The sequence below is a fragment of the Castor canadensis genome, chromosome 3, assembly GCF_047511655.1.
Source record: "Castor canadensis chromosome 3, mCasCan1.hap1v2, whole genome shotgun sequence".
Lineage (NCBI taxonomy): Eukaryota > Metazoa > Chordata > Mammalia > Rodentia > Castoridae > Castor > Castor canadensis.
Window position 1 is genome coordinate 34,032,169 of NC_133388.1, and position 13,901 is coordinate 34,046,069.

The 13,901-nt window shown below is 47.0% G+C and overlaps 1 protein-coding gene across 4 annotated transcripts in view; it reads left to right on the top strand.

Annotated features, from left to right (window-relative positions):
• Dpf3 (double PHD fingers 3) overlaps positions 1-13,901 on the top strand; it is a 258,438-nt gene that overhangs the window by 126,842 nt on the left and 117,695 nt on the right. The window lies entirely within an intron of this gene.

The following is a 13,901-nucleotide window of genomic DNA, read 5'->3' on the forward strand; positions in this document are numbered from 1 at the left end:
CGCCTGCAGACAGTAAACAGCTCTGGGTGGGAATAAGGATCTTTTCAAATGATCAGGCTCCTCAGATGAACTTGTTCCCCTCTTTGGGTAATAAGACCTACTACGAAGCCTACTAAAAAACTAAAACCAAACTCCAAGCCTCAAAGCATTTGGCTGTTGTTTCCCTATCCTGTTCTGAGTCTCTGTCACTAAGTCCAGCCAGGTGCTCAGGGTGCACCCCACACCAGCCTGTGACTCCAGGTGGTGAGTGAAGATGCCATGGGAGTGTCCTGGGCCCTGGGATAATGAGCCTCAGCCTGGCACCTGGGAGCAGTTAGGGCCCATCTAGAGAATGAGAGAGCATCATCAAGGCTGTCCCTCTTCCCCCAAGCAGCTCAGGTTTGCATTTGAATTTTTCACAATAGCCAAAATCTCAAAAGCACCTTTGTCCAGGCCTCAGCTACAGCATATGTCATCTTTGTGCCAAAGTAGATGGTGGTGCCCCTTCTGGCTGGATGCTTACAAATGATGCCTCTTCTGGGGGTGGGGTGGGGATCTCAGACCCTCTTATGGAGTCCTCACAGGTGTCCCTGTGTCATATGCCCACCTCTCAGTGGCTCTGTCCTCGCCATTCACAAAATACTCTTTCCACCGGAGGGGACCTCCTCCCTTTTCTGGGGTACGTCCACCCTAAGTGTAGGTTGAATTAGACGCTCTTTAAAAATGACCACCTTATTTTTATTTCATTTGAGTTGGGCTCAAGGAGAGTTCAGTGTTTTGGTTGATACTGTTGAGTGTGACTCTGGGTTAAGTCACTGACAGAGCCCCTGAGAACTTCCCAAGCTACCTTCCCAAGGAGAGGAGCAGTGAGGGACATGGGGAGGGAGAAAAGGAGGGAGATGCCTCCTTTTACACATGACAGTGCAATAGGCAGGATGTCTTTGTAGGACACCAGTGAGCAGCCATCAGTATTTCTTAAGCTCATGCCAGTCGGCCTAGAGATTCCGCTAGGAATTTATTTTGCACATTGTTTACAATTTAGTTTTAGATACATATGTATCTAAGTTATAAGTACATAATTGTCTAAATATAAATATAAATAGCTAGCCATTGTGGCATTGTTTAAAACAACAAGGAATGGAAACTACCAGAAGGTCCATTGATGGGAGCCTAATTAAATATCTAGTCCATTCATAAAATGGAATGCTAGTTTGTCTTTTAAAAGAGTGAATAGAAAAAAAAAGTGGAAAGCTGTCTAAGATACATTGCTAAGTGAAAAAAGAAACAAAGGTAAATTGTACACCATTATGTGTAATCCTCTTTGGATAAAACTTATTGAAAATCAATAATCAATTTGCCCATTCTGGCCTGAATGTCTTTCAATTTATGGAAATTAGAAGACTGAGTTTATGTTGAAAGAAAACCAACCCACGGCACCTTCTACCACCAGTCCCCAAGGATGCGCCCTTTTCCCTGTCTTCCCTCCTGGCTGCCTGGGTGGGCACCCCCTGAGCGCTCCTTGGCATCTAAATTTGTCCATGACTGTTGAAGCCCCCTAGAGTTCACCATCAACACACCCTGAGGTGTCCTCACCTCCTTGGAGGAGGGGGGTGTCCCTTGGTGTGTGGGAGACTGAGGGGCACTGCATTGTCTCAAAGTGTGAGTATTCTCCACATCAGGTCTTCCATGGACAGGGAGGAGCTGCCATAGCTGTGTTTCATGCCAGTTCTCAGTTTGTCCTTCCCATCTTCCTTTTTGTCCCTGTCTGAGTCTGGCAGTGAATGGCAGCTTTCAGCAACAAAGGGCAGTGTGTGTGAGGGTTAACACTGGCCCTGAGTCTGCAGAGTTGTCAGGAAACCAGGTCAAGGTAGGAAGGAGGGGACAGTTTCAGGGATCTTGAGTGACTTAAAGAAGGTGAAGACAGGGCTGAAGAGCCATCACTTCCGGCTTAGCCCCTAGTGCACAGAACTCATCTGGGATGAGAAGGCTTGCAGGGGTGGGCAACTGAATGGATCCCGGCTGCCGTTAAGTTGTTCGTTCTGGGTTAAATTATACCCTGATGGAGGGACCTCCCAGTCCTGCTGTCCTCATCCCATCTGTTTCACTGTGACTATGCCATCCCTCCTACGTTTCTTTACTACTTGCTGGAAGGAAAAATGTGTTCGTGGGGTGGGGAGGGGCTGCGAGCTAGGGAGAGCTCTTTTGAGGCTGAAAGCACTCTCGGTGTCCCTGGACCTCTGTGTTTCTCACGCCAAACATCACCCCTCCAATCAGTCTTGAACAAACATCTTCCAACCTCCTGCTTGCCTGGGCAGCTGAAGGACAACACATGCAACATTATTTCTCTCAGCTGACGAACAATTGAGTTCAGTGTTCTCTGCAGCTTGCAATTGGCCACAGAGGCGACGCAAGGTGTTTCACGACTCACACATCACAATTCTTAAAATGCCAAGGCTAGGGCAGGAGTATGAGGCCAGTGAGAGTCCTCCACTAGACCACTACCCCAAGAACTGGGCTCTGTCCTTGAGTGGGGAGTGAGCTGGCAAGCAAGAGAAAGGTAGATGGCGAATGTGCCCTGAAGAGCAGGGCAGATGATAGGCAAAAGCCAGCTGATTAAAAAAAAGGAGGCTTTTATTTATTTATTTTTTTTGAGAGAAAGAGAAAAAGGCTGGGAACAAACTTTTAGTTATGTCCCCTTGGATTAAATGCTCAGATAGTCTGCTTAGAACAATCTTTCAACCCTAGACCGTTGGTCCCTGTGGTCTTGGGAAGATATTATCTTTATTTTAGAAGTTGGGAAACCATGGTGAGGATTAGGAAGTTAATTTCCCAGGGGGCCTTGATGGTGAAGCCAAGAACCCTAAGGGGAACCAGTTAGGACTGACACTTCTTGCTCAAGACTCAACACGCACGTTCATCCTGGTGCTATCAGACCAGATGGGCTTTGAAGGCCCGAGTTCCTCACTGAACTCCCTGACTACCCAGGGCCTGTTATTTCCTTCTGCCTGGGGGCAGCTGGGGAGCAGCTAGCTCTTTGCCTTGCTTGCCCAATTCCAAGGGTGATAGGAGGGAAGGCAGCCCAGAGTAGAGTTCTGGTTCTCTCTCTCTCTCTCTCTCTCTCTCTTCCCCCTTGTTTTTGGCAGTTCCTCAATGACTGGGATGAATGACCAGGATTCCTTCGGCCCCCCATGTTGTTGGGGAAACCCATAGGAGGACCGGATCCCTAAAGGGAACTATAGTTTATGGCACCCAAAAGCAGAGTGGGACATAAGCCAACTAACAAGCCTGTTACAGGGACCCTCAGAGGGATGTCCCCAAGGGGGCGATCCAGACAGAGAGGCCTGAGTCCTGCCTGCCTCACGTGCCTAGGGCACTGTCCCCGCTGTGCTGAACTGCCAGAACTCTACAGATGGGAGCAGGCTGCGGCCAGCTCCCCCAGCTTTTGAAAATCCTGCATCTTAATTCGATCCCTACTGCTTTTGTACATGGCCCACATTTTAATAGTCTCCAGGCTTCTTCCGCCATTTGCTCTCTGATGTTTGGTGTGATTTCTCTTCTCCCCAAGACAGTCACCCCCCTGGCTCCTCCAACACTCTCCTGTCCAGGAACAACTTAAGAAATGCCGTTGTGCCAAGCATGTAGGCTGAGATTGATGAGACTTTCAGCAGGCTCCTGTGCCCCCCAGCCTTCCCTCTCTGCCATGCGCTCTTTTAGACTGATGAGCTAGGTGGGGTGGGCACAAGCTGGGGAGGTGAAGGAAGGGACCTGTGGAGCCTGGAGCCAGGTATGAGCCAGTGGACAGCATGACCTTCTCCCAGCCTGCAGAGGAGTCTGGCTGTGTCCTTCTGAGGAAGAAGGACACTCTGGCTCCCACTCCTGCCTGTCACTGCTTATCTCTCTCTGCACGGGGGGTTGCCTGAGCTTGGTACGGCCGGGAGAATGGATGCCTTCAAGTGCATCAGGGGGAAATGACCGGTCATTTATCTTTTTCCTGCAGTGTCAGAGCCTGCAGCCATCCATCCTGCAGGCCTGCACAGCTGCCTCTTCTGCTCCGGCTAGCCTGATGAGTAGGGCAGCGGGGAAGGCGTGGGCAGGCCCCCAGCCCACTTCATGATGCAGCTGCCTGTGCTCTAGGGACTTGCTCCAGTGGCCTCCCTGCAGTCTCAGGGATGGGGCTTGGGCTCAGCTAATGGAGTCTGGGGGTCCTGGCCATTGCTTGTGCTCTGCAAGGCCCTTGGAGCTTGGGCTGGCAGGGACACAGGCCTGCAGCTGAAAGTGGGCAGGTAAGCCACATGTGGTGGTTTCCACGTCCATGTTTTGTGGTCAGACCTGGCAGAGCCTCATTTAGAATAGGCACTAAAGCCTGAGGAGCCTTGTGGTTCAGCCACTGGCCTTCACCTCTGTCTCTCCCCACTGGCAGCTACCCAGTTTGAGGGCATGGGTCCATCTGCCCTTTCGTCTGCATCCCTAGCAGCCCGTAGGAGCCCTGCGCGTAGTGGATGAACTGTAAAGATTTGTTAAAGGGATGAAGGAAAGAACTGATCTGGTGCTTGATCTCAAGCTTGGAGAATGTACTGAGCTCTCATCACCTCCCTTTCACAGATGAGGGAGACTGAGTTAGGGAGGAGAAGCCTCGAGCACTGAGCTGGCTTCCCATCTAGTTCCCATCCTTGCCAGTGGGCCTGTCCCAGTTCAGCCCTCTGGCTTGTTTTTGACTGTAGGCTGTAGGGCTTTCCCTGTGCCAAACAGCCACACTGTGCAGGAGAAATGCCACTGAAGAGGGATAACAAGGCTCAGGTTCAAGTCCAGACTCTTCCACCTACTGGCTTTGTGATTTAGGGTAATTACCCAGGTGCTCCTGCCTCTATTCTTTAGTGAGATGTCAGTCATGATAGTTATTTTGAGGGTCTGTGGGATGAAGGATTTGTGAGGGGGCACTGCAGGGTAGGCCCAGGGGGTCTCAGCTAAAGCCTCTCCATTCCTAGGTACCAACAATGAGCTCACTGCATGAGGCTCACTGTCCTGCTGGAAAAATGTGCAGTGTCTAGCCTGGAAAGGGAACATGTCCTGCCTCTTTCAAAAGCTGGAGTCTGTCATCTTATACATTGAGGTACCTGGCTTTGAGGCCCACTTTCCCCAGAACTACAGCTTATGTGACCTCATTCCTTGGGTCTTAAAACTCCGCCCTCCAACATCCATTGCCCAGAACACAGAGTTGAACTTGGAGGGCTTCCTTTCTTTTTTTTTTCCTATTCTGGTTGTCTCATGGTGTGCAAGGCCAGGCCCATCTGTCTGAGTCTTTTCTCCTGCCTTGGTGTAGTTTGGCCAACTTGTTCTTAGAGAACCATTCTCTGTGGTCTTACCTGTACAGCTCCACACCATGGCCCCCGTAGTAGTCAGACACCTGACCTCAAAATCAGGCATTACCCAGGGTCACCATGTGTGGAAGCCCCCTTCCCAGGGGACTTGACCCCAGTACACACTGCCCCAGGATGAATCTGACTACGAGAATGTCAGCACCACAAGGACAGTTTTGTCCATATGTTGCGCAGCTCCTTCCTAAGACTAGGCCCATTGGTGGTGGATTCTGTACATATCCCAGTACCTCCTAATTGGCCTCCCCACTTCTGCTGCCACCCTCCCGCAGAGTGATCCTGTTACAGTCCAGGCATCACCATGCCCCTCTTTGCTCAAAACCTCCAGGGGGCTTGCCTTTGCATTCAGAACAGAAGCCAGCACCATTGCTGCTGCCTACACAGCCCTTTAAGGGCCCCCGCCACTCTCTGAGCTGATCTCCCACTAGTCCCCAGCTTACTGTGCTCCAGGCCATTGGGCAAGCTTCAAGGTCCTTGCTTGATGGCTCACTGTCTGGAATGTCTTTGTGTGGCTGTCAGTGCAGTTCTGGTCTCTTCTGTACCAGGTTTGTGCTTTCTTGGCCATATTTAAAAGTGTCACCCACCTTCCTGTCACTCCCATCCTTCAGCTTCCCCGCCTCTGCTCTGTCTTTTTTCCAAAGTACCAATTACCAAATGTCATCAGACTGTAGGTTTTACTTGTTTATTTCCTGTATTGTGTCTCTCCCGTATGGATTGGTTCTCATGAGCGTGAATGTAAGTTCTATGAGGATGGGAATTTTTGTCTCTTTTGTTTACAACTGTGTCCGCAGCACCTAGAACAGAGCCTGGTGCATAGTAAGTACTCAGTCATTATTTGTCAAGTGAATTACTAAAGCAGAGTGTCTTCCACTATGGTTCTGCCATAGTTTTCCCCCAGAGTGGCAGGAGCTTTGCTCACTGTGGCATTGAAATGGGGCCAGTTTTTCAGCTTTGAGCTGTGTCTCGTGCTCTGCCATTTCTATCCATTCCATAGCTCTGAATTCTGCCTCGTTGCCTCTCTGTCCTCCTCTGGCAACACCCATGCTGAGAAAAGTTGGGCGTTACCACGTCTGGTGTCTGGTGGCCTGAGAGTGTCAGAAGGTGAGGAGTCACATATGAATAATAAAAGAAAAATGAAAAAAAAAAAAAAGAAGGTGAGGAGTTTTGGTTTAGGAGCATAAGAAGAGGGAGGTTTGAGAAGGTGAAAGCAAGAGAGCTCATTTTTACTGAGCACATGCTTATGCTAGACACTGTATATCTGTTTTCTTGTTTGACCCATAACAACAGTGGGAAGTGGGGTTTGTTCTCCCAGTTTTATAGATCAGGAGATCAAGGCCAAGTATGTAGTTTAGGGTAATAGCTGAGATTTCACCCGAGAATAGCTTCTGGCACTTGGCCGATGTCTGAATTCCCTTGAGCTACTTATTTTTATTTTTTCCCAGCTTTATTAAGGTACAATTGACAAAAACAAAAACAAACAAAAAACCCCATGCATATAAAGCTGGGTGCTGGTGGCTCACACTTGTAATCCTAACTACATGGGAGACTGAATTGAGAGGGTCAAGGTTCTAGGACAGCCCAGGGGAAAAAAGTGTGTGAGACCCCATCTCAGTGGAGAAAAGTTGGGCCTTGTGACATGGGCCTGTCATCTCAGTGACAGCAGGAAGTGTAAAATAGGAGTATCATGGTCCAGGTGGCCTTGGCAAAAAGTGAGACCTTATCTACAAAATGCCCAGAGCAAAAAGGAGGACTGGAGGTGTGGGTCAAGCAATAGAATACCTGCACAGTAAGCCTGAAGCCCTAAGTTCAAACCTCAGTGCAGCCCACGAAACAACATACACATACATATGTATTTATTTATATTGCCACGTACATATGCATGGTGTTTTTTTTTTTTTTTTTGGTGCTTGGGATTGAACCCAGGGACTTGGACATGCTAGGCAAGTACCACCGAGGTACACCTCCCACCTGCCCTGCATGATGTTTTGATAATATGCAGACATTGTGAAATGATTAAATGAAGGTAAGGAACATACTTATCACCTCACATACTTATCTTTTGTTGTGTGGTGAGAACATTTAAGATCTACTCCCAGCAGTTTTCAAGTCTACAATAAAGTGTAGCCACCATTAGACACACTCATCCTGTCTAACTAAAACTTTGTATTCTTCACCAGCATCCCTCCACCTGTCCTTGGAAATATTTTACCCACTCCGTCCATTTCCACTCCCCTTCCCTTGTCCTGCTAAACGATACGTACTTGGTCTGTGGACCAGCCCAGTGGTGCCTCCTTTGACAGCGTGGGTGTTTTTTCTGTGTCGGGGCTAGGTCCCAATCTCAGATTCTCAGATTCTGGCACCCACCCTTCATGCCTACTTAGGGAGGCGTGAGTAGGCACAGTAGAGGCCATTTGGGGGAATGATCCGTTCCCCACCATGTGACTATTCGGAGATAAGCGGTAACAAGGGCCTGGGTGATGAGTCCTCAAGGTGAACCTCATCTATTTTGAGCTTTATGAATCACAAAGCAGGGAGTCAAATGCAGCCAAGAAAACGGCTCCCATAGGGAATGAACAGAAGGATTCCTGGACCTGCTTCCATCATAGAAAATCAGGTCTCTGTCTCCCCATCTCTTCCCCTATGAAGTGAGAGAGAACAATACCTCTCCCTTCTCCTTCCATGAGCCTGAGAGTCTGATGAGGATAAGTGAAATCGGGATTCCTAAGCTTCTTGCTCCTTGGTGTAAGTTGATGTATAAATCCAAAGATATATGATGAGCTTAACTGCTCAAAATAATAAGTACCCAGAAGAGAAAACTGTACATTTGTATTTTTAAAGAAAAACCAGAGGCAGGTTTAAGAAAAAAAACATCTGAGCACTCACTATCTAGCAGGAGGATTTGTTGCCATTGTCTGTGGGATCTCTCCCTCCCTTTTGCACCATAACTCTATCTCCAGGCCCCTGCATCAGAGGGAGCCCATGATGGATGGATGGATGGATGCGCCTTGTCGTGGTGTTTCACCACAATTTCCCTTGGGGCAGGCTGTCTGTTGGCAGAGCCCAGCCTCCCGAAAGATGGTATCTCTTGCAAACTCGACAGCTAACAGACAGTTCCTCTCTTTGTATATTTCCCCAAAGAAGAACTGTCTTAATCTGTTTTTTATATGGCATATTTTATTATAATCCATATATGACTTGCAGGTTCCCAGACCTCCATCCTGAGCCTCGTAACGAAGGCGAAGGAGTCAGAGGCTCCGTGAGCCTGTGACATCCAAGGCGTTTGCATTTTTAAATGACCTGGGATTTAATTACTCACTGAGCTCCCACGTTGCACTTTCAGACTCATCTCGCCCGCATCCTGTTAATGAGCTCAGTGGCTCCAGCAACCTAGTGGAAGCTTTTCTTTCGGTGCATTGGGTGGCAGGCTTGGGGCACCTGTGTCAAAAGCTTGTGGCTTTGATCTGTACCCAAGTGGATGGCAGCCCTGTCCAGAACCTGGGGAAAAGCTACTGTGCTTCACTAGTGTTATTTTTTCCTTTGCTTTTATTTGTGCATTTTTTTTCTTTAAAAAAAGACTTTCTATGCTTCAATCCTTGTTTGTCTAAGAGGTTTTTTTCTTATTTGGAAACTGATTTGCTTCGGTTTGCACAGAAGCTGTCTCTGGTGTGATGGATCGTGCTGGAAGTCACCCAAGGAGTATCTCTGTTCCCAATTAGAAGTGGAGGCAGAGCTGCTTATGGGAACCCAGGGAGGCGGCTGGCTTGGGTGACAGCTGCTGCCACTCTGGAGAGAGTAACGATCCGTAGGTTTATATCCATGTGTATAAAATCAGGCTAATTTAAAGATGAATTATGTGTGTGTGTGTTTTGGACCATTTTCTTTTAATGTTAAATCTTTGATGGCTCCTGTTGGGTTATGTGATCTCCAAATATGTGTGAGGTACAACGTGAGTACACTTTTAAGGAATTACTAAATCCTGTGTCCAGATGAGCCATTTTAGTATAAAATTGAATCAACGAAATCCCTTAGGTTGCATCAGAAGCATGTCTAGGATGTCCGTTGTGCTGGAGTTTAGAGCTGTCACCCGTTTTCTTCCTTCACTCTGGGACCTACAATGGTTAGGAGGCCGACAAAGCACGCTCTGCCAGGTTGGTCATCCACGCTTTACTCATACTGCTGGTCAGCCAGGCCTTGCCTGTGGGCAGCTAGAATGCTGTTCCTGGAATTGCACTCCCTGGGTGTTAAGTAGGAAACATTAGGAACTATACTTCAGTTTGATCCATGTTTTGGAAGCAAGACTATAATGTAGTGTAATAAACCTGCACTGTCCAATATGGCAGCCGCCAGCCACATGTGGTTCAGTCACTGGAAATGTGACTTGTCTGAGCTGAGACCTGCTGTAAGTGGAATGTATACACCAGACTTTGGGGTCTTATTGTAAAGAAAAGAATGTAAGCGATCACGTCAGTATTTTCCTTATATTGATTTCATGTTGAAATGGTAATGTTTTAGAATTGTTAGGTTGAATAAAATATATTATTAAAATTAGTTGCACCTGCTTCTCTTTGCTTTTTCTTTTTGGTTGTATTGGGGTTTGAACTCAGGGCCTCGTGCTTGCTAGGTAGGTGCTCTACTACTTGAGTCAGTCTGCCAGCCCCTCTTTACTTTTTAAAATGCGGCTACTAGAAAGTTTAAAGTGAAAGAAGTGGCTCACATGGACTGTACAGCTGTAACATTAAAATCAGAACAAGTCAAACTTTGACAATAACCTCCAGCATTTGCAGGGCACTTACAATGTGCCGGCTTCTTGGCGTGTATGATCTTATTTTGAATCCAAGTTTTGAATATAATAATATAATAAAAATTGATAAACTTTACTTTCCACCCTGTTTGTCACAATAGTTCTTTTGGTAGGTCCTTCTGGAGTTTCTTTATGTTATGTATTATCTTGTTTGAGTCTCACACCAAAACTCTGAAATAGATATGGTGGCCAACCCCATTCATCCTATAAGGAAACAGAGACCTAGGTTAAGTAACTAATCTGTGTCCACCTGCTAATAGGCCAGAGTTTGTTTCCAGGGCTGTCTGAAAGCAGAACCTATCTGGGCCAATTAAATATTTTGGCAATTAGGGAGGAATGATGGTACCAGATTTCTCTGTGACCCTGGGAAAGCTTTTCTGTCTTTTTGTGCTTTGCTTTCAGCGTGAAGGGATTGGATCCTAGGCAGCACTGGAGATTCTTTAAGCTCTCTGTATGCAGGAGAGCCCGTTGCAGTTTTTTTTTTTAAATTTTGGTTCCATTTTCCCTATTGGTTCTTACATTGTGTGTACCTGGTGATGTCTGGATAAAGAGGACCAAGAGAATAGACTGAGTGAAGGGGAACACAGCATGAAGGAATATTTGGCAGCGGGGAGGAGGAGGAAGAAGTGGAGGTTCACAGCTGATGGAAAATTCTGTATAGTGTCAATACCGTTGCGAGAGGGTGAACACCATGTGAGATGTTCACACAGAGCAGAGCCAGCACCATGCTGCAAATCACCCTTAGCCTCAGCGGAGATGTGCCTTTCATGCCAAAATTTGATAACTATGGAGAGAGTCAGGGAATGCAATGGAAATACACAAAGGCTTGGAAATGATCTTTCAAGGGAGGACCAAAGAGAGGCAGGTGGTGCCCTTACAGCCTGGTTACCCAGGGGTTTCTGGAGACAGATTGAGTTTAAGATCAGACTTTGCCCTTCACCTGCTGTGTGATGTTAAGCAGGTCCTAACCCTCCCTAAGCTGCACTATCCATATCAAAAAATGGGATAACTGTGTTCTTGGGTATGGTAGGGATTAAGTGACACATAGCAATGGCAGTTGTCACATTTCGTGTGTTTCCCATGTGTCAGGTCCTCTGCCTGTACATAAGTGTATCAAAGCCCAGTCGAAGTCAGTCTGGGCTAGTCATCTACCAATATGATTACAATGAATGGAGTCTTGAAAGATCGTTCGATTGTGTTTTTGTCTTGCTCTGTGGATTTTGGTGAAGTTACTCAACTTCTCTGAGTCTAGGGTGACTCATTTATAAAATGACATTAGTAAATTGATTGATCTATAAAACCCCTTCCAGCCCTAACGTGCTGTGCAGTTCTAGAAACAGGATTTATTTAGTGTTGTGAAGGCTAAGAATATTGAAAAATGAATTTCACATAAACACATATGATTGGTGTAAGTTTGGGGGATGGTGGCCAGCTGTTGTCTTTTGACTGGAGATAGGACATGGGGCAACACACTTGAGTTGTTTGAGGTTAGACATTTGGAAGACTTTTCTGACTTGGGAGAATAATAATATGTCATCAGAGCAGGCTGTGGAGCTGCATGCTCCAAACTCATTAAATCTGACAGTTGACTATTTTTCTGACACTCGTTTTAAATGTAACTTCACAGCACAGGCTTTCCCTGATTCCCTGATCTAAAGTAGCCCCCCACCTTTGTTTTTTCACATTTAAGTCTGTTGTTTTCCTCCATAGCACTTGTGACAGTTCATAATTGTTATCTTTATTTTGCATTTAGCATTTTATGTCTGTCTCTTTAGACTGTAAACTGCCCCAAGGCAGGGCCTATTTTTATTTGGTCACCTCCTGTGTCCCTACTCCTGACACAGTGGTTGCCACACGGCAGGTGCTTAGCAAATATTTATTGAATAAATGGATGGGTATGTTTTGGAGATGGTTCATTTAGTGGTCATGGTTCTTGATTTAGGTGGAAAAAAAAATCCCAAAGCCTTGTCTCTTAAGAGCCTTCAGGTACTATTTCTTCTTCCTTCCTTCTTTTCCTGGGGGCTGGTTACCCATGGGTGCATTTCTTCAGTTTTAATGGGATGCCCAAGCGTGCCTTCCTCATGGATTGGCCAGTCTGTACTGTTTCAGGTGGAGGAGATGGAAGGGTCAGGTAGAATATTTTTGGCATCAGAAGAAAGCTTTTGAAGCAGAGCATGATGGTGCTTTGTAATACCATTTGCCTTTCTAGATCCACTGTTTGTCCTTTCTGCTGCCTCAGGAAATTGACCTTGGTGGGTTGCATCAACCCGGTTCCTGGTTGAGGTTGGCCAATGGGAGAGGGCAGGGTCAAAAGGTGGAGGATGGGAGAAGATAAGTGATTGGGTGATGTGTTGGTTCCCTTGGTTCCCTGGCCTCTGGGCTCCTGTGCTCCAAGCCATAGCTCCTGTTGGGGGCCCTGCTCCGGCACTCTCTCTGGGTACTTGCAAACACTCCCTCTGGAATGGCTTCCCTGGTGTGCCTCATCATTCATTCTTGATTACTTTTATCTTGCCCACACCTCTGTAAATAGTCCCTACCCTAATTTTTCAATTCTCCCACATAAGTGGCCATTTGTTTCCCTTGACTGTCTTCTGGGACACCACTGTGTCATGTTCTTGGCCCTTCTCTCACCTGAGAGAGAATAGGGACCACACATCTAATTGTGGGTATGTATATGGTGGTTGAGAGTTCTGTTCTTATTTTTTAAAAAACTCTCTGTTAGGTTGGGGATTTGGGAGACATCTTGAGGAAGGGGTTCAGCTACTCACTGTGATCTCTCTCAGGAGCAGGGTTGGCTAAGGCTACTTCGTTTGCCCAGCTGGTCAGTGTGTTAATCAGCCTTCCATCACTATAATGAAATACTCGATACAATTAACTTAGAAAGAGAAAAGGTTCACTTTGGCTCACAGTTTTGGGGCTTCCAGTCTGTGATTAGGCAGACCCATTGCTTTGGGCTTCTGGTGTGGGTACCAGATGGCAATGGTGGGGAGTATGTGCTCACCTCATGATCAGGAAGCAAAAGAGGAAGAAGAGGAAGAGACAGAGGTTGTACCGTCCCCTTCAAGGCCATGCCCCCAATGACCTAAGGACCTCCCACTAAGCTCTATCTCTTTAAGGTTCTATTACTCCCAATAGTGCCATCCTGAGGACCAAACTTTTAACACATTGACCTGGGGGGATATTCATCATCTGAATTATAGTAATCAGTGACCTTATGCCTCAGATAGCCGATCAAACTCCTGATGTATTTAGGAAAAAGTGCTCTGCAGCTCCCACTTCACTGATCTGCCCTGGTGTGGGGGCGCTGCAGCTCCTATCCTGCTCATCTTTCCTCTGGACACTGCACACACACACTACTGCCCTGGGGCTGGTGGACATTTATTTTCCCTTCACTTCTTTTCCCTTGGCTTTGAGCTTTCCACTTCCCAGTGAGGTGGTGAGAAGAGCCGCTCTGAGGCTAACGTAACTTTGCATGGAGCAAATCAGAGCTGGGTGGCCATTAAGGCCAAGTGGAGGTCATGAAGATAAGAACAATTGAGGCAAAGGTGGGTGATACACTGCTTGGAAGTGACATGAAAATGAATATTGCTCTGCCTCACAGAAAGCTCTGTGGCTCAGGCATTGTAGTGCTCCTTTGTGGATGGAGAGTCAGGCTCCTTGCTCACCCAGAGTTGCCAGAGAGTGGCAGAAGCAAGGCTGATTGATCCCACATCCACCCAGCACCCTTTCTACTCCACCTCAGTTTT